At 39.8% G+C, this 6,141-nt stretch overlaps 1 long non-coding RNA gene across 1 annotated transcript; it reads left to right on the top strand.

Moving 5' to 3' along the window:
- Positions 1-1,032: 1,032 nt before the first annotated feature.
- On the top strand, positions 1,033-1,962 carry LOC124678712. Its single transcript, XR_006994610.1, has 3 exons — positions 1,033-1,075; positions 1,164-1,303; positions 1,641-1,962. It is a non-coding gene; the product is annotated as an uncharacterized LOC124678712 (long non-coding RNA).
- The last annotated feature ends 4,179 nt before the right edge of the window (positions 1,963-6,141 follow it).

Genomic DNA, 6,141 nt, shown 5'->3' with positions numbered 1-6,141 from the left:
CAAGGGTCGGTGCCCTCCTCTCTCCTAGCTGGTGAGTTCTTGGCTGTTCAAATCCTTTATCACGAGCATCTTCCTTGCCAATGCTTGGCACGATGACTCCCTTATTGCGAGCGTCTTCGTTGCCAGTGCTTGGCGCGTCCCCGTCACCGCTGTGGCTGAGACGGCCGCGACCAGGCACGCACTGATTGCTGCCACGGTGCCTGTTCTCCTGCAGAACGCCGTCGACCCCATCGGCGAAGCAGCCGCGCGGTGCTTGCGCCGCCGGACGCCAACAGGATGGCCTGGGCGGCCGCGTCAGACCTCGTGGTCATGGAGGTGGATTTGGTGAGTTCCGTTCAGTTTCCTGTCCGTTCGATATGTGTGTATGTGTGTGGCTGATTCCTCCATGGAGATTCGACCTGAGCAGCCTGCTGTTCAGCTCACGTCAACAACGATTGCCTGATATTGTCGGTTCTCTGTGTTGTTTCAGTTATCTAGGTGTTCGCTGAATTCTGGATGAACTGCCACCACAACGGAAGGTATACTACATGATCGATTGTATCTTAAGTACATAGTTCTCCTTGCTTGGAATGATTCTTACTCACAAATGGTTGTTTAAGGAGATCAGCTTCATATTCCTTATAATTGTTAAATTATTTGACAATTCTCGGTTACTACATTTCCAAATTAACCTAGGTTGAGATTATGACGTATGTATATTTGTTCTCATTAACTCATGAGATACATTCAAAGTCATGATTTTTCGCTTTTGGCAAAAAATCTTCAGGGTATAATGCAATCTTGCATGTGCCTTTTTATAGACTTCTGATTGGCCCCTTGGTTATACATCTATATATACACCAGAATTCATTTCAAACATATGGTCAAATGAATTTGATGTGTTGGCTTGACAGGTAAATGCTGCTTATGGCCAGTAGTCTGTGCTGTGCCTCCCACCGAGGCCCTCACCATCGCGCTTCCAGGCTGTTTTGAGCGCCTGTGTCACCACGGCTAGCTACGCCCGCACCATCGCATTATTTTCCGCGCGTGTGTCGCTCTTCCTGCTCAATCCAGGGTGCTCCCACCCTCCAGCGTGGTAGAGGCTGTTGCTGTGTACATCTTTTCGTTGACATAGATATCCAGCATTCCATGAATTTGTATTAACTTTTTGCCCTTTGTTTCAGATATTTGCATTTGATGGTTTCCTGCAAATGACAGAATGTTGCTGTGGAGAAATGTTGCGGGTGTTTCAGATATTTGCATCTAATGGTTTCCTTCAAATGACAGAATGTTGCCATAGAGACATATCACGAAGGCATTGCCGGTAAATGATGGTTCAGCCTTACCCATTCCTTGCACAATTTCAGTGGAAAAATTGATTAGCATTCCGTAGATTTATGACTGCAAAATGAGATTGCTATTGATGTACACATGTGTACATGAGTATTAACTAGCACTACATTCAAAAATTTATAAAGATGAAGTAAAACGAGGGATGCCACCATACATATTGAGCAGAGAACCATTGTTTAGCTGATTACCCATACGTACTGATATCTTGCCATTCACACACTTTGCATGTTCATATTCAGAGGAGGCGAATGCAATAGTATTTATGTTATTTTCGGAATATTGGCTTCAAACTGTGTGCATGCAACCAGGTAGAAGGATGAAATCAACAGATCAATGTCCAAGCTTTGATTTGGTCTCAGAAAAACCATGGTCATTATCAGGGTCAAGTTATTTGCACCTTCCAAAAGATTATCATTGGAATCAGGTGAACTTTCTCATATATTCCTTTACAAGTATACTGTATTAAATAGCAGCTTGATCCAGCATAGTTTTTTTTTTACCATAATCAATACTGCACTGTGTGATACGGAGTCCATTCTTAAGATTTATGTAGTGTTCCAAAGAACTGCATTGTATGGTACATTGGTAGAAAATCCCTCACGGGAAAACACACACGGTACATTGACTTCTTTTCTCCCCCTACTGTTACAAAAATCTTTGTGTTTTGACGTACTTCAGAAAATCGATCATCAATGCTCCCATGATAAAGTTGTAGTTACGCTCTCACTCTGTCTCTCTCGGATGACCATGCCTGCATCTTGACCTGTAAGATAAGTAAGTAGCGCCGATGTTTCTAAATGATTAGCATTGTTTGGGGATGTTAATAAATAGGATCTATTGATTTGGCTGACCATGAGAAAGACAACGCTTGCCACTTATTTCCTGGCTTTTTCAGTTCTCAAAATATGAACGTTCCCTTAAGTAATTAATGCACTGAAGCTTTGACTGTATTTGTATTGAGAAGTTCTTTGAAGTAGTAGTTTATGCATAGCAGGGAGAGTAGAGACTCTTAGCTGCTGCAAATAAGCAATTAACGCTTACAATCCATAATGTCCTGTCTAAATTAGTAATATGTTCTATTCTACAAATGAGAAGCTAAATATGAAGAGAAAAATAATTAATTGAGGGAGATTTGACATAGTTGGTGAAGGACAGTGAAGATGTAACTATACTGATAGAGGATACGAAATGGCTAGATTGTAGAATGAAAAAGAAAACAGTTATCTTGATGAAAGATAATGAAGAAATAACTGGGATGATAAGCATCATGCTACTCTTGAAGAAAATATGTAATTACTCAGTGAGGTTGGGGATGCTAAAACCTGGATATGAATCAACATTATTATGTAATCACTAATTACTCAATGAGGTTCAGGTGCTAAATATCAGTCTATTGTCGAATGTGACTTTCTTTGTAAATAGATTTCTTTTATGTCACCTACTTTGCTTCAATAAATAATTTGATCAACCAAATATCACAAAATTTGCTGGGTGTTTGGTTGATCAGCTATGCCCCTTCTTCTTTTCCACAGACTGATAGAGAGGTTCACATCATTTGTGGCAGTGTTTCCCATTTTTTGTCATGTTACCATACAAAGGGAAATCTCATGGGCTTCCAGGTTCCAGCAAATGCTCTTAGACTTTAATCCTTTTTTTATTGAAGACCATTCGGTGGTACTCGTGTTGTTGCTTTATTACTTAAGATTTTTCTTTTGTTTCTTCACAACTATGCAGCTCTTCTGATTCTGATCAAAGATGAAGGTATGTTGAAGCCATCTCAAAAAGGATAGTACAGTGTAAAGGGCCTCCGATTTATGTTGTATAATCACTACTCTTTAAGAAATACTCCCATATGTTACGAAATTGAAAATGCTGCTATTCATTTCTTTTCATTTAATCAAAATTCTATTCTAAGATTCGTCAATACTTTGTCTCTCAAAACAGGTCGTGTTGTAGATCATGTTTCTTTTTGCACGGGTGTTGTTCAGGATGTTTCACTCACAAATAATACTACATCGATTCCCCTACGAGAGAAAGTACAAGAAATTGAATAAAGTTTATTGTCACTTTAAGAGTTATATTTCTGAACCTCGTGCCTTGCCCGCCATAGCTCGACAACATATCCTTATGACTTTGTTTAGGATGCTTAATTTTCTTCCCAACTCGCCCACTCGCTCGGAAGTGTATGTGCCGTTCTATACTTGAAGCATGCTTCCACATTCAGTTTATTCAACATAATTTGCTTACCACATTCAGTCTTAGAGTACTGTATGGAGTATCCATGTCAGGATGGGCTCTAATCGGGAGGGTCATCTGTATGCTTCCGTACGGACTTCGAAAACAGAAATCTATGTACGCTTGAATATACTCAGTTTGGATCTTTGAAACCTGACTTTTAATTTCTAGATCGAAATTACATAAATATTTTTCTATTGAAAGCATCAAGATATTTTAGAAATATTGCATGGAAAGCACACAATATTTTAGAAATAATTGCAACATTTAGAACATATGGTCAACCTTAAATGACTAACATAGTTTTTTTCTAGGGTTCACTCTCTATTGAAAGCATCAAGTTACCTGTCCCTTTTTGCATTGGAGTTTTTTGGTGCCTAGAGAGTTCAGATGAGTCGAAACCGAGGTGCAAGTATTGTCGATACTTGGATAAAGGGTGTTCTGATTTTGTACTGATGTGGTTAGGTTTGTATGTGTTATTTAACATCTTCATATCCACTGGGGCAAAACATGAGTTGATCGTTCAAGATTAATTGCAGGACCAAAATGATACTCAAGCAGCTACATTCGGATGTACTGCATATGACGTTTACAAATGTCCGGTGCTCAAGCTACCTACAAGAGTAAAGACTATTTAGATGGTAGTGTAGTTATATTACATATATTTTTCATCAGTAGTTGGTTTCATGTTGAGTCGGAGAAAAATGGGCATGTAGATCCGAAGTAATCACTTTTACTACAAACAAAAGGCGCCTGGGTTTGATATGTGCCAACGACTGAAATGATATTCAGCTCATTTAGACATATGTTTGCCTTACTATGGTCAGGCCCTGGACATGTTGTCAGGATCATGGCAACTATAGCACACCTTATCAGTGTGTATGTTGTATTTCTGGTTGATGACCATGATCGATTTTCACACCAATTAAGAGTTGTGTGGGTTAATTTTATTTTTCGGATAACATTGTTGTTATAGAAATAAAAGAGTAAAGACTACTACAGAAGTGACGAAATTTTGTGCTTACATCCTAGATATTAGCATTATTAGGGGTGCATAGTTCTCGAATCAGTTCCAGCAAGCACAATCACGAAGTAATTTGCTATGTCTTACTTTAGATACATCACTCTTGAAATGTTAAGCCACGGGTAGCAGATCTAAGGTAAAACCCTGTCGCGGCAGCGAATAGACAAAAGACTCTGCCACAACATAGGACCTCCGAATAAATTCATCATCTATCCAAAATTAGTTGGGCCGACTATTTGTAGATTTATGGGCTTGACTGACTATAGCAAAAATATATGAGAGAAGTCCAATTTACCCCCCTAAACTCGACTCAAAGTTTAGATTACAACCCTCAACTTTACTTTGGTTCAATCTTCAACCCTGAATTCTATAAACCGTTCGGAATTGGACCTTCTACCCTTTTTTGACATGTTTTGAACCGGTTTTTCTCGCCAGTTAGCGGTTTTTCTTCCTATATACTGTGCCAACTCATCAACATACAATATACACGGTACAAGAAAAACCAGTTTAATACAATGCAAGGGAATTCAGGGTTGAAAGTTGAACCAAAGTAAAATTGAGGGTTGTAAGCTGAACTTTGAGACAAGTTTGGGGGGGTAAATTGGACTTCTCTCAAAATATATATTACAATCTTATCTACCTATTCTCCTAGGGATTAAAATTTTACACCCTTTACATGTCACGGGCGCGGCGTGTCGCCGCGCCATGGCATCCTAGTAGTATTGATATGAGGATGATTAGAAGCAAGCAAAGCCTGAACCATCTGAGCCACTGAATGATGGTTTGCAGCAATAACCTCTGTTCTAATAAACCAGGGAGAGGAGAACCATGCAGCTTTTGAGAAAGGGCAGAGAAAAAGCATGTGCATTTCATCCTCTAGGCCACCACATCTAGCACAAGTTTCACCTATATGTTTGGAGAATTTCCTTGCTCTCTTACCCGTTGGAAGCGCTCGGCGAAGTAATCTCCATGCGAAAGTTTGGACTCTTGGGGCCATGAGTTTCTGCTTCCATACCTGATTGAGAAGGTTAACTACATGGGTTGGAACAGATTTCGGCCTCTGATTTGCCGGTAGTGCCAGATTATTGAAGCAGTGTTTGTAAGCACTTTAGGAAGTACATTCACCTGCAGGGGTTAGTTTCCAAACCAAGATATCTTGTCCAATAGCATTAACAATGGGCGTTTGCAATATAGCATCAGCAGTATTAGCAGCAAACAAAGATTTGACAATCTGAATATTCCAAGTTTTTTGATTTGGAACCCAAAGGTCCTTAACAACAGCCGGGTAATTATAGGGAGGTTGTTGAATAATCAGATTTTCATAAATGGATTGCCATTGTGAGAACCAAGGTGAACTCCAAATGGAGCTACTGCCATCAACAATTTGGCAAAAAGAAGCCGAGATTAACAAAGGTCTAACCTTGAGAATTGCTGCCCAAAAGGCGGATTTTGGCATGTTTTGCTTTGCCCTCCAAATGGATGTGTCGCTATGGTACTTCGACTTAAGTATTAGAGCAAGATGACTTTGGGGCTCCTTTGCTAGCCTCCAA

Source organism: Lolium rigidum, chromosome 7 (assembly GCF_022539505.1).
Source record: "Lolium rigidum isolate FL_2022 chromosome 7, APGP_CSIRO_Lrig_0.1, whole genome shotgun sequence".
NCBI classification, from domain to species: domain Eukaryota; kingdom Viridiplantae; phylum Streptophyta; class Magnoliopsida; order Poales; family Poaceae; genus Lolium; species Lolium rigidum.
This window is presented reverse-complemented; position numbering and strand designations above follow the sequence as displayed.